The sequence below is a fragment of the Ranitomeya imitator genome, chromosome 1, assembly GCF_032444005.1.
Source record: "Ranitomeya imitator isolate aRanImi1 chromosome 1, aRanImi1.pri, whole genome shotgun sequence".
NCBI classification, from domain to species: Eukaryota; Metazoa; Chordata; class Amphibia; order Anura; family Dendrobatidae; genus Ranitomeya; species Ranitomeya imitator.
Genome location: NC_091282.1, coordinates 828,995,720 through 829,023,561, shown reverse-complemented (window position 1 = coordinate 829,023,561; position 27,842 = coordinate 828,995,720). Strand labels below are relative to the sequence as shown.

Sequence of the window (27,842 nt, the reverse complement as noted above, 5' to 3'; positions counted from 1 at the left end):
TGATAAAAACAAAAAGCACGTCAACGGTACCAGGGATTCCCAGCCAGTCTCCCATGCTGGTACTTGCCCAGCCTCAAGCTGCTTTGCATTTGCGATCTGACGAGGGCAGGCACATTCAGCTTAGAGTGACCGTTGATAGATAGTTAGCACCAGTGCGGGTCTTTTCAAGCGGAAAAAAATCGTAAGGGTAAGCTTTGATAAAAACAAAAAGCACGTCAACTGTATCAGGGATTCCCAGCCAGCCTCCCATGCTGGTACTTGCCCAGCCTCAAGCTGCTTTGCATTTGCGATCTGAAGAGGGCAGGCACATTCAGCTTAGAGTGACCATTGACAGATAGTTAACACCAGTGCGGGTCTTTTCAAGCGGAAAAAAATCGTAAGGGTAAGCTTTGATAAAAACAAAAAGCATGTCAACGGTACCAGGGATTCCCAGCCAGTCTCCCATGCTGGTACTTGCCCAGCCTCAAGCTGCTTAGCATTTGCGATCTGACGAGAGCAGGCACATTCAGCTTAGAGTGGCCATTGACAGATAGTGAGCAACTCTACGGGCCTTTTCAAGAGGAATAGAATCGTAAGGGTAAGCTTTGATGAAAAAAAAAGAAACGTCAATGGCACCAGGGATTCCCAGCCAGTCTCCCATGCTGGTACTTGCCCAGCCTCAAGCTGCTTTGCATTTGCGATCTGACGAGGGCAGGCACATTCAGCTTAGAGTGGCCATTGACAGACAGTTAGCACCTGTGCGGGTCTTTTCAAGCGGAAAAAATCGTAAGTGTAAGCTTTGATAAAAACAAAACAATGTGGGAACCGTGCCAGGGATTCCCTGCCAGTCTACCAAGCTGATACTTGCCCAGCCTCAAGCTACTTTGCATTTGTGATCTGACGAAGGCAGGAACATTGAGCTTAGTGCGGCCATTGATGGATTGTTAGCAACTCCGCAAGTTTTTTCAAGAGGAAGAGAATCGTAATACAAAGCTTTGATGAAAACTAAAAAGCATGTCAACGGTACCAGGAATTCCCAGCCAGTCTCCCATGCTGGTACTTGCCCAGCCTCAAGTAGCTCAGCATTTGTGATCTGACGAGGGCAGGCCCATTCAGCATAAAGAAGTAATTGACAGATAGGTCTGTAGCACAAATTTGGGTCTTTTCAAGCGGCAAAAAATCGTAAGGGTAAGCTTTGATAAAAACAAAAAGCACGTCAACGGTACCAGGGATTCCCAGCCAGTCTCCCATGCTGGTACTTGCCCAGCCTCAAGCTGCTTTGCATTTGCGATCTGACGAGGGCAGGCACATTCAGCTTAGAGTGACCGTTGACAGATAGTTAGCACCAGTGCGGGTCTCTTCAAGCGGAAAAAAATCGTAAGGGTAAGCTTTGATAAAAACAAAAAGCACGTCAACGGTACCAGGGATTCCCAGCCAGTCTCCCATGCTGGTACTTGCCCAGCCTCAAGCTGCTTTGCATTTGCGATCTGACGAGGGCAGGCACATTCAGCTTAGAGTGACCGTTGACAGATAGTTAGCACCAGTGCGGGTCTTTTCAAGCGGAAAAAAATCGTAAGGGTAAGCTTTGATAAAAACAAAGAGCACGTCAACGGTACCAGGGATTCCCAGCCAGTCTCCCATGCTGGTACTTGCCCAGCCTCAAGCTGCTTTGCATTTGCGATCTGACGAGGGCAGGCACATTCAGCTTAGAGTGACCGTTGACAGATAGTTAGCACCAGTGCGGGTCGTTTCAAGCGGAAAAAAATCGTAAGGGTAAGCTTTGATAAAAACAAAAAGCACGTCAACGGTACCAGGGATTCCCAGCCAGTCTCCCATGCTGGTACTTGCCCAGCCTCAAGCTGCTTTGCATTTGCGATCTGAAGAGGGCAGGCACATTCAGCTTAGAGTAACCATTGACAGATAGTTAGCACCAGTGCGGGTCTTTTCAAGCGGAAATAATCGTAAGGGTAAGCTTTGATAAAAACAAGAAGCACGTCAATGTTACCAGGGATTCCCAGCCAGTCTCCCATGCTGGTACTTGCCCAGCCTCAAGCTGCTTAGCATTTGCGATCTGACGAGAGCAGGCACATTCAGCTTAGAGTGGCCATTGACAGATAGTGAGCAACTCTGCGGGCCTTTTCAAGAGGAATAGAATCGTAAGGGTAAGCTTTGATGAAAAAAAAAAGAAACGTCAATGGCACCAGGGATTCCCAGCCAGTCTCCCATGCTGGTACTTGCCCAGCCTCAAGCTGCTTTGCATTTGGGATCTGACGAGGGCAGGCACATTCAGCTTAGAGTGACCATTGACAGATAGTTTGCACCATTGCGGGTCTTTTCAAGCGGAAAAAAATCGTAAGGGTAAGCTTTGATAAAAACAAAAAGCACGTCAACGGTACCAGGGATTCCCAGCCAGTCTCCCATGCTGGTACTTGCCCAGCCTCAAGCAGCTTTGCATTTGCGATCTGACGAGGGCAGGCACATTCAGCTTAGAGTGACCGTTGACAGATAGTTAGCACCAGTGCGGGTCTTTTCAAGCGGAAAAAAATCGTAAGGGTAAGCTTTGATAAAAACAAAAAACACGTCAGCGGTACCAGGGATTCCCAGCCAGTCTCCCATGCTGGTACTTGCCCAGCCTCAAGCTGCTTAGCATTTGCGATCTGACGAGAGCAGGCACATTCAGCTTAGAGTGGCCATTGACAGATAGTGAGCAACTCTGCGGGCCTTTTCAAGAGGAATAGAATCGTAAGGGTAAGCTTTGATGAAAAAAAAAGAAACGTCAATGGCACCAGGGATTCCCAGCCAGTCTCCCATGCTGGTACTTGCCCAGCCTCAAGCTGCTTTGCATTTGCGATCTGACGAGGGCAGGCACATTCAGCTTAGAGTGGCCATTGACAGACAGTTAGCACCTGTGCGGGTCTTTTCAAGCGGAAAAAATCGTAAGTGTAAGCTTTGATAAAAACAAAACAATGTGGGAACCGTGCCAGGGATTCCCTGCCAGTCTACCAAGCTGATACTTGCCCAGCCTCAAGCTACTTTGCATTTGTGATCTGACGAAGGCAGGAACATTGAGCTTAGTGCGGCCATTGATGGATTGTTAGCAACTCCGCAAGTTTTTTCAAGAGGAAGAGAATCGTAATACAAAGCTTTGATGAAAACTAAAAAGCATGTCAACGGTACCAGGGATTCCCAGCCAGTCTCCCATGCTGGTACTTGCCCAGCCTCAAGCTGCTTTGCGATCTGACGAGGGCAGGGACATTCAGCTTAGAGTGACCGTTGACAGATAGTTAGCACCAGTGCGGGTCTTTTCAAGCGGAAAAAAATCGTAAGGGTAAGCTTTGATAAAAACAAAAAGCACGTCAACGGTAACAGGGATTCCCAGCCAGTCTCCCATGCTGGTACTTGCCCAGCCTCAAGCTGCTTTGCATTTGCGATCTGACGAGGGCAGGCACATTCAGCTTAGAGTGACCGTTGACAGATAGTTAGCACCAGTGCGGGTCTTTTCAAGCGGAAAAAAATCGTAAGGGTAAGCTTTGATAAAAACAAAAAGCACGTCAACTGTACCAGGGATTCCCAGCCAGTCTCCCATGCTGGTACTTGCCCAGCCTCAAGCTGCTTTGCATTTGCGATCTGACGAGGGCAGGCACATTCAGCTTAGAGTGACCGTTGACAGATAGTTAGCACCAGTGCGGGTCTTTTCAAGCGGAAAAAAATCGTAAGGGTAAGCTTTGATAAAAACAAAAAGCACGTCAACGGTACCAGGGATTCCCAGCCAGTCTCCCATGCTGGTACTTGCCCAGCCTCAAGCTGCTTTGCATTTGCGATCTGACGAGGGCAGGCACATTCAGCTTAGAGTGACCATTGACAGATCGCTAGCACCAGTGCGGGTCTTTTCAAGCGGAAAAAAATCGTAAGGGTAAGCTTTGATAAAAACAAAAAGCACGTCAGCGGTACCATGGATTCCCAGCCAGTCTCCCATGCTGGTACTTGCCCAGCCTCAAGCTGCTTAGCATTTGCGATCTGACGAGAGCAGGCACATTCAGCTTAGAGTGGCCATTGACAGATAGTGAGCAACTCTGCGGGCCTTTTCAAGAGGAATAGAATCGTAAGGGTAAGCTTTGATGAAAAAAAAAGAATCGTCAATGGCACCAGGGATTCCCAGCCAGTCTCCCATGCTGGTACTTGCCCAGCCTCAAGCTGCTTTGCATTTGCGATCTGACGAGGGCAGGCACATTCAGCTTAGAGTGACCATTGACAGACAGTTAGCACCTGTGCGGGTCTTTTCAAGCGGAAAAAATCGTAAGTGTAAGCTTTGATAAAAACAAAACAATGTGGGAACCGTGCCAGGGATTCCCTGCCAGTCTACCAAGCTGATACTTGCCCAGCCTCAAGCTACTTTGCATTTGTGATCTGACGAAGGCAGGAACATTGAGCTTAGTGCGGCCATTGATGGATTGTTAGCAACTCCGCAAGTTTTTTCAAGAGGAAGAGAATCGTAATACAAAGCTTTGATGAAAACTAAAAAGCATGTCAACGGTACCAGGGATTCCTAGCCAGTCTCCCATGCTGGTACTTGCCCAGCCTCAAGCTGCTTTGCATTTGCGATCTGAAGAGGGCAGGCACATTCAGCTTAGAGGGACCGTTGACAGATAGTTAGCACCAGTGCGGGTCTTTTCAAGCGGAAAAAAATCGTAAGGGTAAGCTTTGATAAAAACAAAAAGCACGTCAACGGTACCAGGGATTCCCAGCCAGTCTCCCATGCTGGTACATGCCCAGCCTCAAGCTGCTTTGCATTTGCGATCTGACGAGGGCAGGCACATTCAGCTTAGAGTGACCGTTGACAGATAGTTAGCACCAGTGCGGGTCTTTTCAAGCGGAAAAAAATCGTAAGGGTAAGCTTTGATAAAAACAAAAAGCACGTCAACGGTAACAGGGATTCCCAGCCAGTCTCCCATGCTGGTACTTGCCCAGCCTCAAGCTGCTTTGCATTTGCGATCTGACGAGGGCAGACACATTCAGCTTAGAGTGACCGTTGACAGATAGTTAGCACCAGTGCGGGTCTTTTCAAGCGGAAAAAAATCGTAAGGGTAAGCTTTGATAAAAACAAAAAGCACGTCAACGGTACCAGGGATTCCCAGCCAGTCTCCCATGCTGGTACTTGCCCAGCCTCAAGCTGCTTTGCATCTGCGATCTGACGAGGGCAGGCACATTCAGCTTAGAGTGACCGTTGACAGATAGTTAGCACCAGTGCGGGTCTTTTCAAGCGGAAAAAAATCGTAAGGGTTAGCTTTGATAAAAACAAAAAGCACGTCAACGGTACCAGGGATTCCCAGCCAGTCTCCCATGCTGGTACTTGCCCAGCCTCAAGCTGCTTTGCATTTGCGATCTGAAGAGGGCAGGAACATTCAGCTTAGAGTGACCATTGACAGATAGTTAGCACCAGTGCGGGTCTTTTCAAGCGGAAAAAAATCGTAAGGGTAAGCTTTGATAAAAACAAAAAGCACGTCAACGGTACCAGGGATTCCCAGCCAGTCTCCCATGCTGGTACTTGCCCAGCTTCAAGCTGCTTAGCATTTGCGATCTGACGAGAGCAGGCACATTCAGCTTAGAGTGGCCATTGACAGATAGTGAGCAACTCTGCGGGCCTTTTCAAGAGGAATAGAATCGTAAGGGTAAGCTTTGATGAAAAAAAAAGATACGTCAATGGCACCAGGGATTCCCAGCCAGTCTCCCATGCTGGTACTTGCCCAGCCTCAAGCTGCTTTGCATTTGCGATCTGACGAGGGCAGGCACATTCAGCTTAGAGTGACCATTGACCGATAGTTTGCACCAGTGCGGGTCTTTTCAAGCGGAAAAAAATCGTAAGGGTAAGCTTTGATAAAAACAAAAAGCACGTCAACGGTACCAGGGATTCCCAGCCAGTCTCCCATGCTGGTACTTGCCCAGCCTCAAGCTGCTTTGCATTTGCGATCTGACGAGGGCAGGCACATTCAGCTTAGAGTGACCGTTGACAGATCGTTACCACCAGTGCGGGTCTTTTCAAGCGGAAAAAAATCGTAAGGGTAAGCTTTGATAAAAACAAAAAGCACGTCAGCGGTACCAGGGATTCCCAGCCAGTCTCCCATGCTGGTACTTGCCCAGCCTCAAGCTGCTTAGCATTTGCGATCTGACGAGAGCAGGCACATTCAGCTTAGAGTGGCCATTGACAGATAGTGAGCAACTCTGCGGGCCTTTTCAAGAGGAATAGAATCGTAAGGGTAAGCTTTGATGAAAAAAAAAGAAACGTCAATGGCACCTGGAATTCCCAGCCAGTCTCCCATGCTGGTACTTGCCCAGCCTCAAGCTGCTTTGCATTTGCGATCTGACGAGGGCAGGCACATTCAGCTTAGAGTGGCCATTGACAGACAGTTAGCACCTGTGCGGGTCTTTTCAAGCGGAAAAAATCGTAAGTGTAAGCTTTGATAAAAACAAAACAATGTGGGAACCGAGCCAGGGATTCCCTGCCAGTCTACCAAGCTGATACTTGCCCAGCCTCAAGCTACTTTGCATTTGTGATCTGACGAAGGCAGGAACATTGAGCTTAGTGCGGCCATTGATGGATTGTTAGCAACTCCGCAAGTTTTTTCAAGAGGAAGAGAATCGTAATACAAAGCTTTGATGAAAACTAAAAAGCATGTCAACGGTACCAGGGATTCCCAGCCAGTCTCCCATGCTGGTACTTGCCCAGCCTCAAGCTGCTTTGCATTTGCGATCTGACGAGGGCAGGCACATTCAGCTTAGAGTGACCGTTGACAGATAGTTAGCACCAGTGCGGGTCTTTTCAAGCGGAAAAAAATCGTAAGGGTAAGCTTTGATAAAAACAAAAAGCACGTCAACGGTACCAGGGATTCCCAGCCAGTCTCCCATGCTGGTACTTGCCCAGCCTCAAGCTGCTTTGCATTTACGATCTGACGAGGGCAGGCACATTCAGCTTAGAGTGACCGTTGACAGGTAGTTAGCACCAGTGCGGGTCTTTTCAAGCGGAAAAAAATCGTAAGGGTAAGCTTTGATAAAAACAAAAAGCACGTCAACGGTACCAGGGATTCCCAGCCAGTCTCCCATGCTGGTACTTGCCCAGCCTCAAGCTGCTTTGCATTTGCGATCTGAAGAGGGCAGGCACATTCAGCTTAGAGTGACCATTGACAGATAGTTAGCACCAGTGCGGGTCTTTTCAAGCGGAAAAAAATCGTAAGGGTAAGCTTTGGTAAAAACAAAAAGCACGTCAACGGTACCAGGGATTCCCAGCCAGTCTCCCATGCTGGTACTTGCCCAGCCTCAAGCTGCTTAGCATTTGCGATCTGACGAGAGCAGGCACATTCAGCTTAGAGTGGCCATTGACAGATAGTGAGCAACTCTGCGGGCCTTTTCAAGAGGAATAGAATCGTAAGGGTAAGCTTTGATGAAAAAAAAAGAAACGTCAATGGCACCAGGGATTCCCAGCCAGTCTCCCATGCTGGTACTTGCCCAGCCTCAAGCTGCTTTGCATTTGCGATCTGACGAGGGCAGGCACATTCAGCTTAGAGTGGCCATTGACAGACAGTTAGCACCTGTGCGGGTCTTTTCAAGCGGAAAAAATCGTAAGTGTAAGCTTTGATAAAAACAAAACAATGTGGGAACCGTGCCAGGGATTCCCTGCCAGTCTACCAAGCTGATACTTGCCCAGCCTCAAGCTACTTTGCATTTGTGATCTGACGAAGGCAGGAACATTGAGCTTAGTGCGGCCATTGATGGATTGTTAGCAACTCCGCAAGTTTTTTCAAGAGGAAGAGAATCGTAATACAAAGCTTTGATGAAAACTAAAAAGCATGTCAACGGTACCAGGAATTCCCAGCCAGTCTCCCATGCTGGTACTTGCCCAGCCTCAAGTAGCTCAGCATTTGCGATCTGACGAGGGCAGGCCCATTCAGCATAAAGAAGTAATTGACAGATAGGTCTGTAGCACAAATTTGGGTCTTCTCAAGCGGCAAAAAATCGTAAGGGTAAGCTTTGATAAAAACAAAAAGCACGTTAACGGTACCAGGGATTCCCAGCCAGTCTCCCATGCTGGTACTTGCCCAGCCTCAAGCTGCTTTGCATTTGCGATCTGACGAGGGCAGGCACATTCAGCTTAGAGTGACCGTTGACAGATAGTTAGCACCAGTGCGGGTCTTTTCAAGCGGAAAAAAATCGTAAGGGTAAGCTTTGATAAAAACAAAAAGCACGTCAACGGTACCAGGGATTCCCAGCCAGTCTCCCATGCTGGTACTTGCCCAGCCTCAAGCTGCTTTGCATTTGCGATCTGACGATGGCAGGCACATTCAGCTTAGAGTGACCGTTGACAGATAGTTAGCACCAGTGCGGGTCTTTTCAAGCGGAAAAAAATCGTAAGGGTAAGCTTTGATAAAAACAAAAAGCACGTCAACGGTACCAGGGATTCCCAGCCAGTCTCCCATGCTGGTACTTGCCCAGCCTCAAGCTGCTTTGCATTTGCGATCTGACGAGGGCAGGAACATTCAGCTTAGAGTGACCATTGACAGATAGTTAGCACCAGTGCGGGTCTTTTCAAGCGGAAAAAAATCGTAAGGGTAAGCTTTGATAAAAACAAAAAGCACGTCAACGGTACCAGGGATTCCCAGCCAGTCTCCCATGCTGGTACTTGCCCAGCCTCAAGCTGCTTTGCATTTGCGATCTGACGAGGGCAGGCACATTCAGCTTAGAGTGACCGTTGACAGATAGTTAGCACCAGTACGGGTCTTTTCAAGCGGAAAAAAATCGTAAGGGTAAGCTTTGATAAAAACAAAAAGCACGTCAACGGTACCAGGGATTCCCAGCCAGTCTCCCATGCAGGTACTTGCCCAGCCTCAAGCTGCTTTGCATTTGCGATCTGACGAGGGCAGGCACATTCAGCTTAGAGTGACCGTTGACAGATAGTTAGCACCAGTGCGGGTCTTTTCAAGTGGAAAAAAATCGTAAGGGTAAGCTTTGATAAAAACAAAAAGCACGTCAACGGTACCAGGGATTCCCAGCCAGTCTCCCATGCTGGTACTTGCCCAGCCTCAAGCTGCTTTGCATTTGCGATCTGAAGAGGGCAGGCACATTCAGCTTAGAGTGACCATTGACAGATAGTTAGCACCAGTGCGGGTCTTTTCAAGTGGAAAAAAATCGTAAGGGTAAGCTTTGATAAAAACAAAAAGCACGTCAACGGTACCAGGGATTCCCAGACAGTCTCCCATGCTGGTACTTGCCCAGCCTCAAGCTGCTTTGCATTTGCGAGCTGAAGAGGGCAGGCACATTCAGCTTAGAGTGGCCATTGACAGACAGTTAGCACCTGTGCGGGTCTTTTCAAGCGGAAAAAATCGTAAGTGTAAGCTTTGATAAAAACAAAACAATGTGGGAACCGTGCCAGGGATTCCCTGCCAGTCTACCAAGCTGATACTTGCCCAGCCTCAAGCTACTTTGCATTTGTGATCTGACGAAGGCAGGAACATTGAGCTTAGTGCGGCCATTGATGGATTGTTAGCAACTCCGCAAGTTTTTTCAAGAGGAAGAGAATCGTAATACAAAGCTTTGATGAAAACTAAAAAGCATGTCAACGGTACCAGGGATTCCCAGCCAGTCTCCCATGCTGGTACTTGCCCAGCCTCAAGCTGCTTTGCATTTGCGATCTGACGAGGGCAGGCACATTCAGCTTAGAGTGACCGTTGACAGATAGTTAGCACCAGTGCGGGTCTTTTCAAGCGGAAAAAAATCGTAAGGGTAAGCTTTGATAAAAACAAAAAGCACATCAACGGTACCAGGGATTCCCAGCCAGTCTCCCATGCTGGTACTTGCCCAGCCTCAAGCTGCTTTGCATTTGCGATCTGACGAGGGCAGGCACATTCAGCTTAGAGTGACCGTTGACAGATAGTTAGCACCAGTGCGGGTCTTTTCAAGCGGAAAAAAATCGTAAGGGTAAGCTTTGATAAAAACAAAAAGCACGTCAACGGTACCAGGGATTCCCAGCCAGTCTCACATGCTGGTACTTGCCCAGCCTCAAGCTGCTTTGCATTTGCGATCTGACGAGGGCAGGCACATTCAGCTTAGAGTGACCGTTGACAGATAGTTAGCACCAGTGCGGGTCTTTTCAAGCGGAAAAAAATCGTAAGGGTAAGCTTTGATAAAAACAAAAAGCACGTCAACGGTACCAGGGATTCCCAGCCAGTCTCCCATGCTGGTACTTGCCCAGCCTCAAGCTGCTTTGCATTTGAGATCTGAAGAGGGCAGGCACATTCAGCTTAGAGTGACCATTGACAGATAGTTAGCACCAGTGCGGTTTTTTTCAAGCGGAAAAAAATCGTAAGGGTAAGCTTTGATAAAAACAAAAAGCACGTCAACGGTACCAGGGATTCCCAGCCAGTCTCCCATGCTGGTACTTGCCCAGCCTCAAGCTGCTTAGCATTTGCGATCTGACGAGAGCAGGCACATTCAGCTTAGAGTGGCCATTGACAGATAGTGAGCAACTCTGCGGGCCTTTTCAAGAGGAATAGAATCGTAAGGGTAAGCTTTGATGAAAAAAAAAGAAACGTCAATGGCACCAGGGATTCACAGCCAGTCTCCCATGCTGGTACTTGCCCAGCCTCAAGCTGCTTTGCATTTGCGATCTGACGAGGGCAGGCACATTCCGCTTAGAGTGACCATTGACAGATAGTTTGCACCAGTGCGGGTCTTTTCAAGCGGAAAAAAATCGTAAGGGTAAGCTTTGATAAAAACAAAAAGCACGTCAACGGTACCAGGGATTCCCAGCCAGTCACCCATGCTGGTATTTGCCCAGACTCAAGCTGCTTTGCATCTGCGATCTGACGAGGGTAGGCACATTCAGCTTAGAGTGACCGTTGACAGGTCGTTAGCACCAGTGCGGGTCTTTTCAAGCGGAAAAAATCGTAAGGGTAAGCTTTGATAAAAACAAAAAGCACGTCAGCGGTACCAGGGATTCCCAGCCAGTCTCCCATGCTGGTACTTGCCCAGCCTCAAGCTGCTTAGCATTTGCGATCTGACGAGAGCAGGCACATTCAGCTTAGAGTGGCCATTGACAGATAGTGAGCAACTCTGCGGGCCTTTTCAAGAGGAATAGAATCGTAAGGGTAAGCTTTGATGAAAAAAAAAGAAATGTCAATGGCACCAGGGATTCCCAGCCAGTCTCCCATGCTGGTACTTGCCCAGCCTCAAGCTGCTTTGCATTTGCGATCTGACGAGGGCAGGCACATTCAGCTTAGAGTGGCCATTGACAGACAGTTAGCACCTGTGCGGGTCTTTTCAAGCGGAAAAAATCGTAAGTGTAAGCTTTGATAAAAACAAAACAATGTGGGAACCGTGCCAGGGATTCCCTGCCAGTCTACCAAGCTGATACTTGCCCAGCCTCAAGCTACTTTGCATTTGTGATCTGACGAAGGCAGGAACATTGAGCTTAGTGCGGCCATTGATGGATTGTTAGTAACTCCGCAAGTTTTTTCAAGAGGAAGAGAATCGTAATACAAAGCTTTGATAAAAACAAAAAGCACGTCAACGGTACCAGGGATTCCCAGCCAGTCTCCCATGCTGGTACTTGCCCAGCCTCAAGCTGCTTTGCATTTGCGATCTGACGAGGGCAGGCACATTCAGCTTAGAGTGACCATTGACAGATAGTTAGCACCAGTGCGGGTCTTTTCAAGCGGAAAAAAATCGTAAGGGTAAGCTTTGATAAAAACAAATAGCACGTCAACGGTACCAGGGATTCCCAGCCAGTCTCCCATGCTGGTACTTGCCCAGCCTCAAGCTGCTTTGCATTTGCGATCTGACGAGGGCAGGCACATTCAGATTAGAGTGACCGTTGACAGATAGTTAGCACCAGTGCGGGTCTTTTCAAGCGGAAAAAAATCGTAAGGGTAAGCTTTGATAAAAACAAAAAGCACGTCAACGGTACCAGGGATTCCCAGCCAGTCTCCCATGCTGGTACTTGCCCAGCCTCAAGCTGCTTTGCATTTGCGATCTGACGAGGGCAGGCACATTCAGCTTAGAGTGACCATTGACAGATAGTTAGCACCAGTGCGGGTCTTTTCAAGCGGAAAAAAATCGTAAGGGTAAGCTTTGATAAAAACAAAAAGCATGTCAACGGTACCAGGGATTCCCAGCCAGTCTCCCATGCTGGTACTTGCCCAGCCTCAAGCTGCTTTGCATTTGCGATCTGACGAGGGCAGGCACATTCAGCTTAGAGTGACCGTTGACAGATAGTTAGCACCAGTGTGGGTCTTTTCAAGCGGAAAAAAATTGTAAGGGTAAGCTTTGATAAAAACAAAAAGCACGTCAACGGTACCAGGGATTCCCAGCCAGTCTCCCATGCTGGTACTTGCCCAGCCTCAAGCTGCTTTGCATTTGCGATCTGACGAGGGCAGGCACATTCAGCTTAGAGTGACCGTTGACAGATAGTTAGCACCAGTGCGGGTCTTTTCAAGTGGAAAAAAATCGTAAGGGTAAGCTTTGATAAAAACAAGAAGCACGTCAACGGTACCAGGGATTCCAAGACAGTCTCCCATGCTGGTACTTGCCCAGCCTCAAGCTGCTTTGCATTTGCGATCTGAAGAGGGCAGGCACATTCAGCTTAGAGTGACCATTGACAGATAGTTAGCACCAGTGCGGGTCTTTTCAAGTGGAAAAAAATCGTAAGGGTAAGCTTTGATAAAAACAAAAAGCACGTCAACGGTACCAGGGATTCCCAGACAGTCTCCCATGCTGGTACTTGCCCAGCCTCAAGCTGCTTTGCATTTGCGAGCTGAAGAGGGCAGGCACATTCAGCTTAGAGTGACCATTGACAGATAGTTAGCACCAGTGCGGGTCTTTTCAAGTGGAAAAAAATCGTAAGGGTAAGCTTTGATAAAAACAAAAAGCACGTCAACGGTACCAGGGATTCCCAGACAGTCTCCCATGCTGGTACTTGCCCAGCCTCAAGCTGCTTTGCATTTGCGATCTGAAGAGGGCAGGCACATTCAGCTTAGAGTGACCGTTGACAGATAGTTAGCACCAGTGCGGGTCTTTTCAAGTGGAAAAAATCGTAAGGGTAAGCTTTGATAAAAACAAAAAGCACGTCAACGGTACCAGGGATTCCCAGCCAGTCTCCCATGCTGGTACTTGCCCAGCCTCAAGCTGCTTAGCATTTGCTATCTGACGACAGCAGCCACATTCAGCTTAGAGTGGCCATTGACAGATAGTGAGCAACTCTGCGGGCCTTTTCAAGAGAAATAGAATCGTAAGGGTAAGCTTTGATGAAAAAAAAAGAAACGTCAATGGCACCAGGGATTCCCAGCCAGTCTCCCATGCTGGTACTTGCCCAGCCTCAAGCTGCTTTGCATTTGCGATCTGACGAGGGCAGGCACATTCAGCTTAGAGTGACCATTGACAGATAGTTTGCACCAGTGCGGGTCTTTTCAAGCGGAAAAAAATCGTAAGGGTAAGCTTTGATAAAAACAAAAAGCACGTCAACGGTACCAGGGATTCCCAGCCAGTCTCCCATGCTGGTACTTGCCCAGCCTCAAGCTGCTTTGCATTTGCGATCTGAAGAGGGCAGGCACATTCAGCTTAGAGTGACCATTGACAGATAGTTAGCACCAGTGCGGGTCTTTTCAAGCGGAAAAAATCATAAGGGTAAGCTTTGATAAAAACAAAAAGCACGTCAACGGTACCAGGGATTCCCAGCCAGTCTCCCATGCTGGTACTTGCCCAGCCTCAAGCTGCTTAGCATTTGCGATCTGACGAGAGCAGGCACATTCAGCTTAGAGTGGCCATTGACAGGTAGTGAGCAACTCTGCGGGCCTTTTCAAGAGGAATAGAATCGTAAGGGTAAGCTTTGATGAAAAAAAAGGAACGTCAATGGCACCAGGGATTCCCAGCCAGACTCCCATGCTGGTACTTGCCCAGCCTCAAGCTGCTTTGCATTTGCGATCTGACGAGGGCAGGCACATTCAGCTTAGAGTGACCATTGACAGATAGTTTGCACCAGTGCGGGTCTTTTCAAGCGGAAAAAAATCGTAAGGGTAAGCTTTGATAAAAACAAAAAGCACGTCAACGGTACCAGGGATTCCCAGCCAGTCTCCCATGCTGGTACTTGCCCAGCCTCAAGTAGCTCAGCATTTGCGATCTGACGAGGGCAGGCCCATTCAGCATAAAGAAGTAATTGACAGATAGGTCTGTAGCACAAATTTGGGTCTTTTCAAGCGGCAAAAAATCGTAAGGGTAAGCTTTGATAAAAACAAAAAGCACGTTAACGGTACCAGGGATTCCCAGCCAGTCTCCCATGCTGGTACTTGCCCAGCCTCAAGCTGCTTTGCATTTGCGATCTGACGAGGGTAGGCACATTCAGCTTAGAGTGACCGTTGACAGATAGTTAGCACCAGTGCGGGTCTTTTCAAGCGGAAAAAAATCGTAAGGGTAAGCTTTGATAAAAACAAAAAGCACGTCAACGGTACCAGGGATTCCCAGCCAGTCTCCCATGCTGGTACTTGCCCAGCCTCAAACTGCTTTGCATTTGCGATCTGACGAGGGCAGGCACATTCAGCTTAGAGTGACCGTTGACAGATAGTTAACACCAGTGCGGGTCTTTTCAAGCGGAAAAAAATCGTAAGGGTAAGCTTTGATAAAAACAAAAAGCACGTCAACGGTACCAGGGATTCCCAGCCAGTCTCCCATGCTGGTACTTGCCCAGCCTCAAGCTGCTTTGCATTTGCGATCTGACGAGGGCAGGCACATTCAGCTTAGAGTGACCGTTGACAGATAGTTAGCACCAGTGCGGGTCTTTTCAAGCGGAAAAAAATCGTAAGGGTAAGCTTTGATAAAAACAAAAAGCACGTCAACGGTACCAGGGATTCCCAGCCAGTCTCCCATGCTCGTACTTGCCCAGCCTCAAGCTGCTTTGCATTTGCGATCTGACGAGGGCAGGCACATTCAGCTTAGAGTGACCATTGACAGATCGTTAGCACCAGTGCGGGTCTTTTCAAGCGGAAAAAAATCGTAAGGGTAAGCTTTGATAAAAACAAAAAGCACGTCAACGGTACCAGGGATTCCCAGCCAGTCTCCCATGCTGGTACTTGCCCAGCCTCAAGCTGCTTAGCATTTGCGATCTGACGAGAGCAGGCACATTCAGCTTAGAGTGGCCATTGACAGGTAGTGAGCAACTCTGCGGGCCTTTTCAAGAGGAATAGAATCGTAAGGGTAAGCTTTGATGAAAAAAAAAGAAACGTCAATGGCACCAGGGATTCCCAGCCAGTCTCCCATGCTGGTACTTGCCCAGCCTCAAGCTGCTTTGCATTTGCGATCTGACGAGGGCAGGCACATTCAGCTTAGAGTGACCATTGACAGATAGTTTGCACCAGTGCGGGTCTTTTCAAGCGGAAAAAAATCGTAAGGGTAAGCTTTGATAAAAACAAAAAGCACGTCAACGGTACCAGGGATTCCCAGCCAGTCTCCCATGCTGGTACTTGCCCAGCCTCAAGTAGCTCAGCATTTGCGATCTGACGAGGGCAGGTCCATTCAGCATAAAGAAGTAATTGACAGATAGGTCTGTAGCACAAATTTGGGTCTTTTCAAGCGGCAAAAAATCGTAAGGGTAAGCTTTGATAAAAACAAAAAGCACGTTAACGGTACCAGGGATTCCCAGCCAGTCTCCCATGCTGGTACTTGCCCAGCCTCAAGCTGCTTTGCATTTGCGATCTGACGAGGGTAGGTACATTCAGCTTAGAGTGACCGTTGACAGATAGTTAGCACCAGTGCGGGTCTTTTCAAGCGGAAAAAAATCGTAAGGGTAAGCTTTGATAAAAACAAAAAGTACGTCAACGGTACCAGGGATTCCCAGCCAGTCTCCCATGCTGGTACTTGCCCAGCCTCAAGCTGCTTTGCATTTGCGATCTGACGAGGGCAGGCACATTCAGCTTAGAGTGACCGTTGACAGATAGTTAACACCAGTGCGGGTCTTTTCAAGCGGAAAAAAATCGTAAGGGTAAGCTTTGATAAAAACAAAAAGCACGTCAACGGTACCAGGGATTCCCAGCCAGTCTCCCATGCTGGTACTTGCCCAGCCTCAAGCTGCTTTGCATTTGCGATCTAACGAGGGCAGGCACATTCAGCTTAGAGTGACCGTTGACAGATAGTTAGCACCAGTGCGGGTCTTTTCAAGCGGAAAAAAATCGTAAGGGTAAGCTTTGATAAAAACAAAAAGCACGTCAACGGTACCAGGGATTCCCAGCCAGTCTCCCATGCTGGTACTTGCCCAGCCTCAAGCTGCTTTGCATTTGCGATCTGACGAGGGCAGGCACATTCAGCTTAGAGTGACCATTGACAGATAGTTAGCACCAGTGCGGGTCTTTTCAAGCGGAAAAAAATCGTAAGGGTAAGCTTTGATAAAAACAAAAAGCACGTCAACGGTACCAGGGATTCCCAGCCAGTCTCCCATGCTGGTACTTGCCCAGCCTCAAGCTGCTTAGCATTTGCGATCTGACGACAGCAGGCACATTCAGCTTAGAGTGGCCATTGACAGATAGTGAGCAACTCTGCGGGCCTTTTCAAGAGGAATAGAATCGTAAGGGTAAGCTTTGATGAAAAAAAAAGAAACGTCAATGGCACCAGGGATTCCCAGCCAGTCTCCCATGCTGGTACTTGCCCAGCCTCAAGCTGCTTTGCATTTGCGATCTGACGAGGGCAGGCACATTCAGCTTAGAGTGGCCATTGACAGACAGTTAGCACCTGTGCGGGTCTTTTCAAGCGGAAAAAATCGTAAGTGTAAGCTTTGATAAAAACAAAACAATGTGGGAACCGTGCCAGGGATTCCCTGCCAGTCTACCAAGCTGATACTTGCCCAGCCTCAAGCTACTTTGCATTTGTGATCTGACGAAGGCAGGAACATTGAGCTTAGTGCGGCCATTGATGGATTGTTAGCAACTCCGCAAGTTTTTTCAAGAGGAAGAGAATCGTAATACAAAGCTTTGATGAAAACTAAAAAGCATGTCAACGGTACCAGGGATTCCCAGCCAGTCTCCCATGCTGGTACTTGCCCAGCCTCAAGCTGCTTTGCATTTGCGATCTGACGAGGGCAGGCACATTCAGCTTAGAGTGACCGTTGACAGATAGTTAGCACCAGTGCGGGTCTTTTCAAGCGGAAAAAAATCGTAAGGGTAAGCTTTGATAAAAACAAAAAGCACGTCAACGGTACCAGGGATTCCCAGCCAGTCTCCCATGCTGGTACTTGCCCAGCCTCAAGCTGCTTAGCATTTGCGATCTGACGACAGCAGGCACATTCAGCTTAGAGTGGCCATTGACAGATAGTGAGCAACTCTGCGGGCCTTTTCAAGAGGAATAGAATCGTAAGGGTAAGCTTTGATGAAAAAAAAAGAAACGTCAATGGCACCAGGGATTCCCAGCCAGTCTCCCATGCTGGTACTTGCCCAGCCTCAAGCTGCTTTGCATTTGCGATCTGACGAGGGCAGGCACATTCAGCTTAGAGTGGCCATTGACAGACGGTTAGCACCTGTGCGGGTCTTTTCAAGCGGAAAAAATCGTAAGTGTAAGCTTTGATAAAAACAAAACAATGTGGGAACCGTGCCAGGAATTCCCTGCCAGTCTACCAAGCTGATACTTGCCCAGCCTCAAGCTACTTTGCATTTGTGATCTGACGAAGGCAGGAACATTGAGCTTAGTGCGGCCATTGATGGATTGTTAGCAACTCCGCAAGTTTTTTCAAGAGGAAGAGAATCGTAATACAAAGCTTTGATGAAAACTAAAAAGCATGTCAACGGTACCAGGGATTCCCAGCCAGTCTCCCATGCTGGTACTTGCCCAGCCTCAAGCTGCTTTGCATTTGCGATATGACGAGGGCAGGCACGTTCAGCTTAGAGTGACCGTTGACAGATAGTTAGCACCAGTGCGGGTCTTTTTAAGCGGAAAAAAATCGTAAGGGTAAGCTTTGATAAAAACAAAAAGCACGTCAACGGTACCAGGGATTCCCAGCCAGTCTCCCATGCTGGTACTTGCCCAGCCTCAAGCTGCTTTGCATTTGCGATCTGACGAGGGCAGGCACATTCAGCTTAGAGTGGCCATTGAAAGACAGTTAGCACCTGTGCGGGTCTTTTCAAGCGGAAAAAATCGTAAGTGTAAGCTTTGATAAAAACAAAACAATGTGGGAACCGTGCCAGGGATTCCCTGCCAGTCTACCAAGCTGATACTTGCCCAGCCTCAAGCTACTTTGCATTTGTGATCTGACGAAGGCAGGAACATTGAGCTTAGTGCGGCCATTGATGGATTGTTAGCAACTCCGCAAGTTTTTTCAAGAGGAAGAGAATCGTAATACAAAGCTTTGATGAAAACTAAAAAGCATGTCAACGGTACCAGGGATTCTCAGCCAGTCTCCCATGCTGGTACTTGCCCAGCCTCAAACTGCTTTGCATTTGCGATCTGACGAGGGCAGGCACATTCAGCTTAGAGTGACCGTTGACAGATACTTAGCACCAGTGCGGGTCTTTTCAAGCGGAAAAAAATCGTAAGGGTAAGCTTTGATAAAAACAAAAAGCACGTCAACGGTACCAGGGATTCCCAGCCAGTCTCCCATGCTGGTACTTGCCCAGCCTCAAGCTGCTTTGCATTTGCGATCTGACGAGGGCAGGCACATTCAGCTTAGAGTGACCGTTGACAGATAGTTAGCACCAGTGCGGGTCTTTTCAAGCGGAAAAAAATCGTAAGGGTAAGCTTTGATAAAAACAAAAAGCACGTCAACGGTACCAGGGATTCCCAGCCAGTCTCCCATGCTGGTACTTGCCCAGCCTCAAGCTGCTTTGCATTTGCGATCTGACGAGGGCAGGCACATTCAGCTTAGAGTGACCGTTGACAGCTAGTTAGCACCAGTGCGGGTCTTTTCAAGCGGAAAAAAATCGTAAGGGTAAGCTTTGATAAAAACAAAAAGCACGTCAACGGTACCAGGGATTCCCAGCCAGTCTCCCATGCTGGTACTTGCCCAGCCTCAAGCTGCTTTGCATTTGCGATCTGAAGAGGGCAGGCACATTCAGCTTAGAGTGACCATTGACAGATAGTTAGCACCAGTGCGGGTCTTTTCAAGCGGAAAAAAATCGTAAGGGTAAGCTTTGATAAAAACAAAAAGCACGTCAACGGTACCAGGGATTCCCAGCCAGTCTCCCATGCTGGTACTTGCCCAGCCTCAAGCTGCTTTGCATTTGCGATCTGAAGAGGGCAGGCACATTCAGCTTAGAGTGACCATTGACAGATAGTTAGCACCAGTGCGGGTCTTTTCAAGCGGAAAAAAATCGTAAGGGTAAGCTTTGATAAAAACAAAAAGCACGTCAACGGTACCAGGGATTCCCAGCCAGTCTCCCATGCTGGTACTTGCCCAGCCTCAAGCTGCTTTGCATTTGCGATCTGACGAGGGCAGGCACATTCAGCTTAGAGTGACCGTTGACAGCTAGTTAGCACCAGTGCGGGTTTTTTCAAGCGGAAAAAAATCGTAAGGGTAAGCTTTGATAAAAACAAAAAGCACGTCAACGGTACCAGGGATTCCCAGCCAGTCTCCCATGCTGGTACTTGCCCAGCCTCAAGCTGCTTTGCATTTGCGATCTGACGAGGGCAGGCACATTCAGCTTAGAGTGACCGTTGACAGATAGTTAGCACCAGTGCGGGTCTTTTCAAGCGGAAAAAAATCGTAAGGGTAAGCTTTGATAAAAACAAAAAGCACGTCAACGGTACCAGGGATTCCCAGCCAGTCTCCCATGCTGGTACTTGCCCAGCCTCAAGCTGCTTTGCATTTGCGATCTGAAGAGGGCAGGCACATTCAGCTTAGAGTGACCATTGACAGATAGTTAGCACCAGTGCGGGTCTTTTCAAGCGGAAAAAAATCATAAGGGTAAGCTTTGATAAAAACAAAAAGCACGTCAACGGTACCAGGGATTCCCAGCCAGTCTCCCATGCTGGTACTTGCCCAGCCTCAAGCTGCTTTGCATTTGCGATCTGAAGAGGGCAGGCACATTCAGCTTAGAGTGACCATTGACAGATAGTTAGCACCAGTGCGGGTCTTTTCAAGCGGAAAAAAATCGTAAGGGTAAGCTTTGATAAAAACAAAAAGCACGTCAACGGTACCAGGGATTCCCAGCCAGTCTCCCATGCTGGTACTTGCCCAGCCTCAAGCTGCTTAGCATTTGCGATCTGACGAGAGCAGGCACATTCAGCTTAGAGTGGCCATTGACAGATAGTGAGCAACTCTGCGGGCCTTTTCAAGAGGAATAGAATCGTAAGGGTAAGCTTTGATGAAAAAAAAAGAAACGTCAATGGCACCAGGGATTCCCAGCCAGTCTCCCATGCTGGTACTTGCCCAGCCTCAAGCTGCTTTGCATTTGCGATCTGACGAGGGCAGGCACATTCAGCTTAGAGTGACCATTGACAGATAGTTTGCGCCAGTGCGGGTCTTTTCAAGCGGAAAAAAATCGTAAGGGTAAGCTTTGATAAAAACAAAAAGCACGTCAACGGTACCAGGGATTCCCAGCCAGTCTCCCATGCTGGTACTTGCCCAGCCTCAAGCTGCTTTGCATTTGCGATCTGACGAGGGCAGGCACATTCAGCTTAGAGTGACCGTTAACAGATCGTTAGCACCAGTGCGGGTCTTTTCAAGCGGAAAAAAATCGTAAGGGTAAGCTTTGATAAAAACAAAAAGCACGCCAGTCTCCCATGCTGGTACTTGCCCAGCCTCAAGCTGCTTCGCATTTGCGATCTGACGACAGCAGGCACATTCAGCTTAGAGTGGCCATTGACAGATAGTGAGCAACTCTGCGGGCCTTTTCAAGAGGAATAGAATCGTAAGGGTAAGCTTTGATGAAAAAAAAAGAAACGTCAATGGCACCAGGGATTCCCAGCCAGTCTCCCATGCTGGTACTTGCCCAGCCTCAAGCTGCTTTGCATTTGCGATCTGACGAGGGCAGGCACATTCAGCTTAGAGTGGCCATTGACAGACAGTTAGCACCTGTGCGGGTCTTTTCAAGCGGAAAAAATCGTAAGTGTAAGCTTTGATAAAAACAAAACAATGTGGGAACCGTGCCAGGGATTCCCTGCCAGTCTACCAAGCTGATACTTGCCCAGCCTCAAGCTACTTTGCATTTGTGATCTGACGAAGGCAGGAACATTGAGCTTAGTGCGGCCATTGATGGATTGTTAGCAACTCTGCAAGTTTTTTCAAGAGGAAGAGAATCGTAATACAAAGCTTTGATGAAAACTAAAAAGCATGTCAACGGTACCAGGAATTCCCAGCCAGTCTCCCATGCTGGTACTTGCCCAGCCTCAAGTAGCTCAGCATTTGCGATCTGACGAGGGCAGGCCCATTCAGCATAAAGAAGTAATTGACAGATAGGTCTGTAGCACAAATTTGGGTCTTTTCAAGCGGCAAAAAATCGTAAGGGTAAGCTTTGATAAAAACAAAAAGCACGTCAACGGTACCAGGGATTCCCAGCCAGTCTCCCATGCTGGTACTTGCCCAGCCTCAAGCTGCTTTGCATTTGCGATCTGACGAGGGCAGGCACATTCAGCTTAGAGTGACCGTTGACAGATAGTTAGCACCAGTGCGGGTCTTTTCAAGCGGAAAAAAATCGAAAGGGTAAGCTTTGATAAAAACAAAAAGCACGTCAACGGTACCAGGGATTCCCAGCCAGTCTCCCATGCTGGTACTTGCCCAGCCTCAAGCTGCTTTGCATTTGCGATCTGACGAGGGCAGGCACATTCAGCTTAGAGTGACCGTTGACAGATAGCTAGCACCAGTGCGGGTCTTTTCAAGCGGAAAAAAATCGTAAGGGTAAGCTTTGATAAAAACAAAAAGCACGTCAACGGTACCAGGGATTCCCAGCCAGTCTCCCATGCTGGTACTTGCCCAGCCTCAAGCTGCTTTGCATTTGCGATCTGATGAGGGCAGGCACATTCAGCTTAGAGTGACCGTTGACAGATAGTTAGCACCAGTGCGGGTCTTTTCAAGCGGAAAAAAATCGTAAGGGTAAGCTTTGATAAAAACAAAAAGCACGTCAACGGTACCAGGAATTCCCAGCCAGTCTCCCATGCTGGTACTTGCCCAGCCTCAAGCTGCTTTGCATTTGCGATCTGAAGAGGGCAGGCACATTCAGCCTTGAGTGACCATTGACAGATAGTTAGCACCAGTGCGGGTCTTTTCAAGCGGAAAAAAATCGTAAGGGTAAGCTTTGATAAAAACAAAAAGCACGTCAACGGTACCAGGGATTCCCAGCCAGTCTCCCATGCTGGTACTTGCCCAGCCTCAAGCTGCTTAGCATTTGCGATCTGACGAGAGCAGGCACATTCAGCTTAGAGTGGCCTTTGACCGATAGTGAGCAACTCTGCGGGCCTTTTCAAGAGGAATAGAATCGTAAGGGTAAGCTTTGATGAAAAAAAAAGGAAACGTCAATGGCACCAGGGATTCCCAGCCAGTCTCCCATGCTGGTACTTGCCCAGCCTCAAGCTGCTTTGCATTTGCGATCTGACGAGGGCAGGCACATTCAGCTTAGAGTGACCATTGACAGATAGATTGCACCAGTGCGGGTCTTTTCAAGCGGAAAAAAATCGTAAGGGTAAGCTTTGATAAAAACAAAAAGCACGTCAACGGTACCAGGGATTCCCAGCCAGTCTCCCATGCTGGTACTTGCCCAGCCTCAAGCTGCTTTGCATTTGCGATCTGACGAGGGCAGGCACATTCAGCTTAGAGTGACCGTTGACAGATCGTTAGCACCAGTGCGGGTCTTTTCAAGCAGAAAAAAATCGTAAGAGTAAGCTTTGATAAAAACAAAAAGCACGTCAGCGGTACCAGGGATTCCCAGCCAGTCTCCCATGCTGGTACTTGCCCAGCCTCAAGCTGCTTAGCATTTGCGATCTGACGAGAGCAGGCACATTCAGCTTAGAGTGGCCATTGACAGATAGTGAGCAACTCTGCGGGCCTTTTCAAGAGGAATAGAATCGTAAGGGTAAGCTTTGATGAAAAAAAAAGAAACGTCAATGGCACCAGGGATTCCCAGCCAGTCTCCCATGCTGGTACTTGCCCAGCCTCAAGCTGCTTTGCATTTGCGATCTGACGAGGGCAGGCACATTCAGCTTAGAGTGGCCATTGACAGACAGTTAGCACCTGTGCGGGTCTTTTCAAGCGGAAAAAATCGTAAGTGTAAGCTTTGATAAAAACAAAACAATGTGGGAACCGTGCCAGGGATTCCCTGCCAGTCTACCAAGCTGATACTTGCCCAGCCTCAAGCTACTTTGCATTTGTGATCTGACGAAGGCAGGAACATTGAGCTTAGTGCGGCCATTGATGGATTGTTAGCAACCCCGCAAGTTTTTTCAAGAGGAAGAGAATCGTAATACAAAGCTTTGATGAAAACTAAAAAGCATGTCAACGGTACCAGGAATTCCCAGCCAGTCTCCCATGCTGGCACTTGCCCAGCCTCAAGTAGCTCAGCATTTGCGATCTGACGAGGGCAGGCCCATTCAGCATAAAGAAGTAATTGACAGATAGGTCTGTAGCACAAATTTGGGTCTTTTCAAGCGGCAAAAAATTGTAAGGGTAAGCTTTGATAAAAACAAAAAGCACGTCAACGGTACCAGGGATTCCCAGCCAGTCTCCCTTGCTGGTACTCGCCCAGCCTCAAGCTGCTTTGCATTTGCGATCTGACGAGGGCAGGCACATTCAGCTTAGAGTGACCGTTGACAGATAGTTAACACCAGTGCGGGTCTTTTCAAGCGGAAAAAAATCGTAAGGGTAAGCTTTGATAAAAACAAAAAGCACGTCAACGGTACCAGGGATTCCCAGCCAGTCTCCCATGCTGGTACTTGCCCAGCCTCAAGCTGCTTTGCATTTGCGATCTGACGAGGACAGGCACATTCAGCTTAGAGTGACCATTGACAGATAGTTAGCACCAGTGCGGGTCTTTTCAAGCGGCAAAAAATCGTAAGGGTAAGCTTTGATAAAAACAAAAAGCACGTTAACGGTACCAGGGATTCCCAGCCAGTCTCCCATGCTGGTACTTGCCCAGCCTCAAGCTGCTTTGCATTTGCGATCTGACGAGGGTAGGCACATTCAGCTTAGAGTGACCGTTGACAGATAGTTAGCACCAGTGCGGGTCTTTTCAAGCGGAAAAAAATCGTAAGGGTAAGCTTTGATAAAAACAAAAAGCACGTCAACGGTACCAGGGATTCCCAGCCAGTCTCCCATGCTGGTACTTGCCCAGCCTCAAGCTGCTTTGCATTTGCGATCTGACGAGGGCAGGCACATTCAGCTTAGAGTGACCGTTGACAGATAGCTAGCACCAGTGCGGGTCTTTTCAAGCGGAAAAAAATCGTAAGGGTAAGCTTTGATAAAAACAAAAAGCACGTCAACGGTACCAGGGATTCCCAGCCAGTCTCCCATGCTGGTACTTGCCCAGCCTCAAGCTGCTTTGCATTTGCGATCTGACGAGGGCAGGCACATTCAGCTTAGAGTGACCGTTGACAGATAGTTAGCACCAGTGCGGGTCTTTTCAAGCGGAAAAAAATCGTAAGGGTAAGCTTTGATAAAAACAAAAAGCACGTCAACGGTACCAGGGATTCCCAGCCAGTCTCCCATGCTGGTACTTGCCCAGCCTCAAGCTGCTTTGCATTTGCGATCTGACGAGGGCAGGCACATTCAGCTTAGAGTGACCGTTGACAGATAGTTAGCACCAGTGCGGGTCTTTTCAAGCGGAAAAAAATCGTAAGGGTAAGCTTTGATAAAAACAAAAAGCACGTCAACGGTACCAGGGATTCCCAGCCAGTCTCCCATGCTGGTACTTGCCCAGCCTCAAGCTGCTTTGCATTTGCGATCTGACGAGGGCAGGCACATTCAGCTTAGAGTGACCGTTGACAGATAGTTAGCACCAGTGCGGGTCTTTTCAAGCGGAAAAAAATCGTAAGGGTAAGCTTTGATAAAAACAAACAGCACTTCAACGGTACCAGGGATTCCCAGCCAGTCTCCCATGCTGGTACTTGCCCAGCCTCAAGCTGCTTTGCATTTGTGATCTGACGAGGGCAGGCACATTCAGCTTAGAGTGACCATTGACAGATAGTTAGCACCAGTGCGGGTCTTTTCAAGCGGAAAAAAATCGTAAGGGTAAGCTTTGATAAAAACAAAAAGCACGTCAACAGTACCAGGGATTCCCAGCCAGTCTCCCATGCTGGTACTTGCCCAGCCTCAAGCTGCTTTGCATTTGCGATCTGACGAGGGCAGGCACATTCAGCTTAGAGTGACCATTGACAGATCGTTAGCACCAGTGCGGGTCTTTTCAAGCGGAAAAAAATCGTAAGGGTAAGCTTTGATAAAAACAAAAAGCACGTCAGCGGTACCAGGGATTCCCAGCCAGTCTCCCATGCTGGTACTTGCCCAGCCTCAAGCTGCTTAGCATTTGCGATCTGACGAGAGCAGGCACATTCAGCTTAGAGTGGCCATTGACAGAAAGTGAGCAACTCTGCGGGCCTTTTCAAGAGGAATAGAATCGTAAGGGTAAGCTTTGATGAAAAAAAAAGAAACGTCAATGGCACCAGGGATTCCCAGCCAGTCTCCCATGCTGGTACTTGCCCAGCCTCAAGCTGCTTTGCATTTGCGATCTGACGAGGGCAGGCACATTCAGCTTAGAGTGGCCATTGACAGACAGTTAGCACCTGTGCGGGTCTTTTCAAGCGGAAAAAATCGTAAGTGTAAGCTTTGATAAAAACAAAACAATGTGGGAACCGTGCCAGGGATTCCCTGCCAGTCTACCAAGCTGATACTTGCCCAGCCTCAAGCTACTTTGCATTTGTGATCTGACGAAAGCAGGAACATTGAGCTTAGTGCGGCCATTGATGGATTGTTAGCAACCCCGCAAGTTTTTTCAAGAGGAAGAGAATCGTAATACAAAGCTTTGATGAAAACTAAAAAGCATGTCAACGGTACCAGGAATTCCCAGCCAGTCTCCCATGCTGGTACTTGCCCAGCCTCAAGTAGCTCAGCATTTGCGATCTGACGAGGGCAGGCCCATTCAGCATAAAGAAGTAATTGACAGATAGGTCTGTAGCACAAATTTGGGTCTTTTCAAGCGGCAAAAAATTGTAAGGGTAAGCTTTGATAAAAACAAAAAGCACGTCAACGGTACCAGGGATTCCCAGCCAGTCTCCCTTGCTGGTACTTGCCCAGCCTCAAGCTGCTTTGCATTTGCGATCTGACGAGGACAGGCACATTCAGCTTAGAGTGACCATTGACAGATAGTTAGCACCAGTGCGGGTCTTTTCAAGCGGCAAAAAATCGTAAGGGTAAGCTTTGATAAAAACAAAAAGCACGTTAACGGTACCAGGGATTCCCAGCCAGTCTCCCATGCTGGTACTTGCCCAGCCTCAAGCTGCTTTGCATTTGCGATCTGACGAGGGCAGGCACATTCAGCTTAGAGTGACCGTTGACAGATAGTTAGCACCAGTGCGGGTCTTTTCAAGCGGAAAAAAATCGTAAGGGTAAGCTTTGATAAAAACAAAAAGCACGTCAACGGTACCAGGGATTCCCAGCCAGTTTCCCATGCTGGTACTTGCCCAGCCTCAAGCTGCTTTGCATTTGCGATCTGACGAGGGCAGGCACATTCAGCTTAGAGTGACCGTTGACATATAGTTAGCACCAGTGCGGGTCTTTTCAAGCGGAAAAAAATCGTAAGGGTAAGCTTTGATAAAAACAAAAAGCACGTCAGCGGTACCAGGGATTCCCAGCCAGTCTCCCATGCTGGTACTTGCCCAGCCTCAAGCTGCTTTGCATTTGCGATCTGACGAGGGCAGGCACATTCAGCTTAGAGTGACCGTTGACAGATAGTTAGCACCAGTGCGGGTCTTTTCAAGCGGAAAAAAATCGTAAGGGTAAGCTTTGATAAAAACAAAAAGCACGTCAACGGTACCAGGGATTCCCAGCCAGTCTCCCATGCTGGTACTTGCCCAGCCTCAAGCTGCTTTGCATTTGCGATCTGACGAGGGCAGGCACATTCAGCTTAGAGTGACCGTTGACAGATAGTTAGCACCAGTGCGGGTCTTTTCAAGCGGAAAAAAATCGTAAGGGTAAGCTTTGATAAAAACAAAAAGCACGTCAACGGTACCAGGGATTCCCAGCCAGTCTCCCATGCTGGTACTTGCCCAGCCTCAAGCTGCTTTGCATTTGCGATCTGACGAGGGCAGGCACATTCAGCTTAGAGTGACCATTGACAGATAGTTAGCACCAGTGCGGGTCTTTTCAAGCGGAAAAAAATCGTAAGGGTAAGCTTTGATAAAAACAAAAAGCACGTCAACGGTACCAGGGATTCCCAGCCAGTCTCCCATGCTGGTACTTGCCCAGCCTCAAGCTGCTTTGCATTTGCGATCTGACGAGGGCAGAAACATTCAGCTTAGAGTGACCATTGACAGATCGTTAGCACCAGTGCGGGTCTTTTCAAGCGGAAAAAAATCGTAAGGGTAAGCTTTGATAAAAACAAAAAGCACGTCAGCGGTACCCAGCCAGTCTCCCATGCTGGTACTTGCCCAGCCTCAAGCTGCTTAGCATTTGCGATCTGACGAGAGCAGGCACATTCAGCTTAGAGTGGCCATTGACGGATAGTGAGCAACTCTGCGGGCCTTTTCAAGAGGAATAGAATCGTAAGGGTAAGCTTTGATGAAAAAAAAAGAAACGTCAATGGCACCAGGGATTCCCAGCCAGTCTCCCATGCTGGTACTTGCCCAGCCTCAAGCTACTTTGCATTTGCGATCTGACGAGGGCAGGCACATTCAGCTTAGAGTGGCCATTGACAGACAGTTAGCACCTG

The 27,842-nt window shown here is 48.3% G+C and overlaps 49 pseudogenes; all 49 read right to left on the bottom strand.

Annotated features, from left to right (window-relative positions):
- Positions 1–408: 408 nt before the first annotated feature.
- Positions 409–527, bottom strand: LOC138659780 (5S ribosomal RNA; annotated as a pseudogene).
- Positions 528–6,650: 6,123 nt separating this feature from the next.
- Positions 6,651–6,769, bottom strand: LOC138659741 (5S ribosomal RNA; annotated as a pseudogene).
- Positions 6,770–9,581: 2,812 nt separating this feature from the next.
- Positions 9,582–9,700, bottom strand: LOC138659740 (5S ribosomal RNA; annotated as a pseudogene).
- Positions 9,701–9,776: 76 nt separating this feature from the next.
- On the bottom strand, positions 9,777–9,895 carry LOC138659651 (5S ribosomal RNA; annotated as a pseudogene).
- A 466-nt stretch (positions 9,896–10,361) lies between these two features.
- LOC138658426 (5S ribosomal RNA) lies at positions 10,362–10,480 on the bottom strand (annotated as a pseudogene).
- A 465-nt stretch (positions 10,481–10,945) lies between these two features.
- LOC138659068 (5S ribosomal RNA) lies at positions 10,946–11,064 on the bottom strand (annotated as a pseudogene).
- Positions 11,065–11,140: 76 nt separating this feature from the next.
- On the bottom strand, positions 11,141–11,259 carry LOC138658685 (5S ribosomal RNA; annotated as a pseudogene).
- Positions 11,260–11,530: 271 nt separating this feature from the next.
- On the bottom strand, positions 11,531–11,649 carry LOC138659280 (5S ribosomal RNA; annotated as a pseudogene).
- A 271-nt stretch (positions 11,650–11,920) lies between these two features.
- Positions 11,921–12,039, bottom strand: LOC138659278 (5S ribosomal RNA; annotated as a pseudogene).
- A 76-nt stretch (positions 12,040–12,115) lies between these two features.
- Positions 12,116–12,234, bottom strand: LOC138659739 (5S ribosomal RNA; annotated as a pseudogene).
- Positions 12,235–12,310: 76 nt separating this feature from the next.
- LOC138660354 (5S ribosomal RNA) lies at positions 12,311–12,429 on the bottom strand (annotated as a pseudogene).
- Positions 12,430–12,895: 466 nt separating this feature from the next.
- On the bottom strand, positions 12,896–13,014 carry LOC138658699 (5S ribosomal RNA; annotated as a pseudogene).
- A 270-nt stretch (positions 13,015–13,284) lies between these two features.
- LOC138659550 (5S ribosomal RNA) lies at positions 13,285–13,403 on the bottom strand (annotated as a pseudogene).
- A 270-nt stretch (positions 13,404–13,673) lies between these two features.
- On the bottom strand, positions 13,674–13,792 carry LOC138658414 (5S ribosomal RNA; annotated as a pseudogene).
- A 664-nt stretch (positions 13,793–14,456) lies between these two features.
- Positions 14,457–14,575, bottom strand: LOC138659561 (5S ribosomal RNA; annotated as a pseudogene).
- A 76-nt stretch (positions 14,576–14,651) lies between these two features.
- LOC138660342 (5S ribosomal RNA) lies at positions 14,652–14,770 on the bottom strand (annotated as a pseudogene).
- Positions 14,771–15,041: 271 nt separating this feature from the next.
- Positions 15,042–15,160, bottom strand: LOC138660535 (5S ribosomal RNA; annotated as a pseudogene).
- Positions 15,161–15,236: 76 nt separating this feature from the next.
- Positions 15,237–15,355, bottom strand: LOC138659548 (5S ribosomal RNA; annotated as a pseudogene).
- Positions 15,356–15,825: 470 nt separating this feature from the next.
- LOC138660331 (5S ribosomal RNA) lies at positions 15,826–15,944 on the bottom strand (annotated as a pseudogene).
- A 76-nt stretch (positions 15,945–16,020) lies between these two features.
- LOC138659173 (5S ribosomal RNA) lies at positions 16,021–16,139 on the bottom strand (annotated as a pseudogene).
- Positions 16,140–16,215: 76 nt separating this feature from the next.
- LOC138659277 (5S ribosomal RNA) lies at positions 16,216–16,334 on the bottom strand (annotated as a pseudogene).
- Positions 16,335–16,605: 271 nt separating this feature from the next.
- Positions 16,606–16,724, bottom strand: LOC138658835 (5S ribosomal RNA; annotated as a pseudogene).
- A 272-nt stretch (positions 16,725–16,996) lies between these two features.
- Positions 16,997–17,115, bottom strand: LOC138659738 (5S ribosomal RNA; annotated as a pseudogene).
- Positions 17,116–17,386: 271 nt separating this feature from the next.
- LOC138658834 (5S ribosomal RNA) lies at positions 17,387–17,505 on the bottom strand (annotated as a pseudogene).
- A 1,053-nt stretch (positions 17,506–18,558) lies between these two features.
- Positions 18,559–18,677, bottom strand: LOC138660319 (5S ribosomal RNA; annotated as a pseudogene).
- A 76-nt stretch (positions 18,678–18,753) lies between these two features.
- LOC138660307 (5S ribosomal RNA) lies at positions 18,754–18,872 on the bottom strand (annotated as a pseudogene).
- A 466-nt stretch (positions 18,873–19,338) lies between these two features.
- Positions 19,339–19,457, bottom strand: LOC138660296 (5S ribosomal RNA; annotated as a pseudogene).
- A 76-nt stretch (positions 19,458–19,533) lies between these two features.
- On the bottom strand, positions 19,534–19,652 carry LOC138660284 (5S ribosomal RNA; annotated as a pseudogene).
- A 466-nt stretch (positions 19,653–20,118) lies between these two features.
- On the bottom strand, positions 20,119–20,237 carry LOC138660430 (5S ribosomal RNA; annotated as a pseudogene).
- A 76-nt stretch (positions 20,238–20,313) lies between these two features.
- Positions 20,314–20,432, bottom strand: LOC138659546 (5S ribosomal RNA; annotated as a pseudogene).
- A 76-nt stretch (positions 20,433–20,508) lies between these two features.
- On the bottom strand, positions 20,509–20,627 carry LOC138659512 (5S ribosomal RNA; annotated as a pseudogene).
- Positions 20,628–20,875: 248 nt separating this feature from the next.
- LOC138658833 (5S ribosomal RNA) lies at positions 20,876–20,994 on the bottom strand (annotated as a pseudogene).
- Positions 20,995–21,465: 471 nt separating this feature from the next.
- On the bottom strand, positions 21,466–21,584 carry LOC138660273 (5S ribosomal RNA; annotated as a pseudogene).
- A 76-nt stretch (positions 21,585–21,660) lies between these two features.
- Positions 21,661–21,779, bottom strand: LOC138660261 (5S ribosomal RNA; annotated as a pseudogene).
- Positions 21,780–21,855: 76 nt separating this feature from the next.
- Positions 21,856–21,974, bottom strand: LOC138659718 (5S ribosomal RNA; annotated as a pseudogene).
- Positions 21,975–22,245: 271 nt separating this feature from the next.
- LOC138659162 (5S ribosomal RNA) lies at positions 22,246–22,364 on the bottom strand (annotated as a pseudogene).
- Positions 22,365–22,441: 77 nt separating this feature from the next.
- LOC138659545 (5S ribosomal RNA) lies at positions 22,442–22,560 on the bottom strand (annotated as a pseudogene).
- A 76-nt stretch (positions 22,561–22,636) lies between these two features.
- On the bottom strand, positions 22,637–22,755 carry LOC138660249 (5S ribosomal RNA; annotated as a pseudogene).
- Positions 22,756–22,831: 76 nt separating this feature from the next.
- Positions 22,832–22,950, bottom strand: LOC138659067 (5S ribosomal RNA; annotated as a pseudogene).
- A 76-nt stretch (positions 22,951–23,026) lies between these two features.
- On the bottom strand, positions 23,027–23,145 carry LOC138658832 (5S ribosomal RNA; annotated as a pseudogene).
- A 1,056-nt stretch (positions 23,146–24,201) lies between these two features.
- LOC138660238 (5S ribosomal RNA) lies at positions 24,202–24,320 on the bottom strand (annotated as a pseudogene).
- Positions 24,321–24,396: 76 nt separating this feature from the next.
- LOC138660226 (5S ribosomal RNA) lies at positions 24,397–24,515 on the bottom strand (annotated as a pseudogene).
- A 76-nt stretch (positions 24,516–24,591) lies between these two features.
- On the bottom strand, positions 24,592–24,710 carry LOC138660214 (5S ribosomal RNA; annotated as a pseudogene).
- A 76-nt stretch (positions 24,711–24,786) lies between these two features.
- On the bottom strand, positions 24,787–24,905 carry LOC138660203 (5S ribosomal RNA; annotated as a pseudogene).
- Positions 24,906–25,371: 466 nt separating this feature from the next.
- LOC138659066 (5S ribosomal RNA) lies at positions 25,372–25,490 on the bottom strand (annotated as a pseudogene).
- Positions 25,491–25,566: 76 nt separating this feature from the next.
- Positions 25,567–25,685, bottom strand: LOC138658830 (5S ribosomal RNA; annotated as a pseudogene).
- An 861-nt stretch (positions 25,686–26,546) lies between these two features.
- On the bottom strand, positions 26,547–26,665 carry LOC138659643 (5S ribosomal RNA; annotated as a pseudogene).
- Positions 26,666–26,936: 271 nt separating this feature from the next.
- Positions 26,937–27,055, bottom strand: LOC138660190 (5S ribosomal RNA; annotated as a pseudogene).
- Positions 27,056–27,131: 76 nt separating this feature from the next.
- Positions 27,132–27,250, bottom strand: LOC138659276 (5S ribosomal RNA; annotated as a pseudogene).
- Positions 27,251–27,842: the final 592 nt, after the last annotated feature.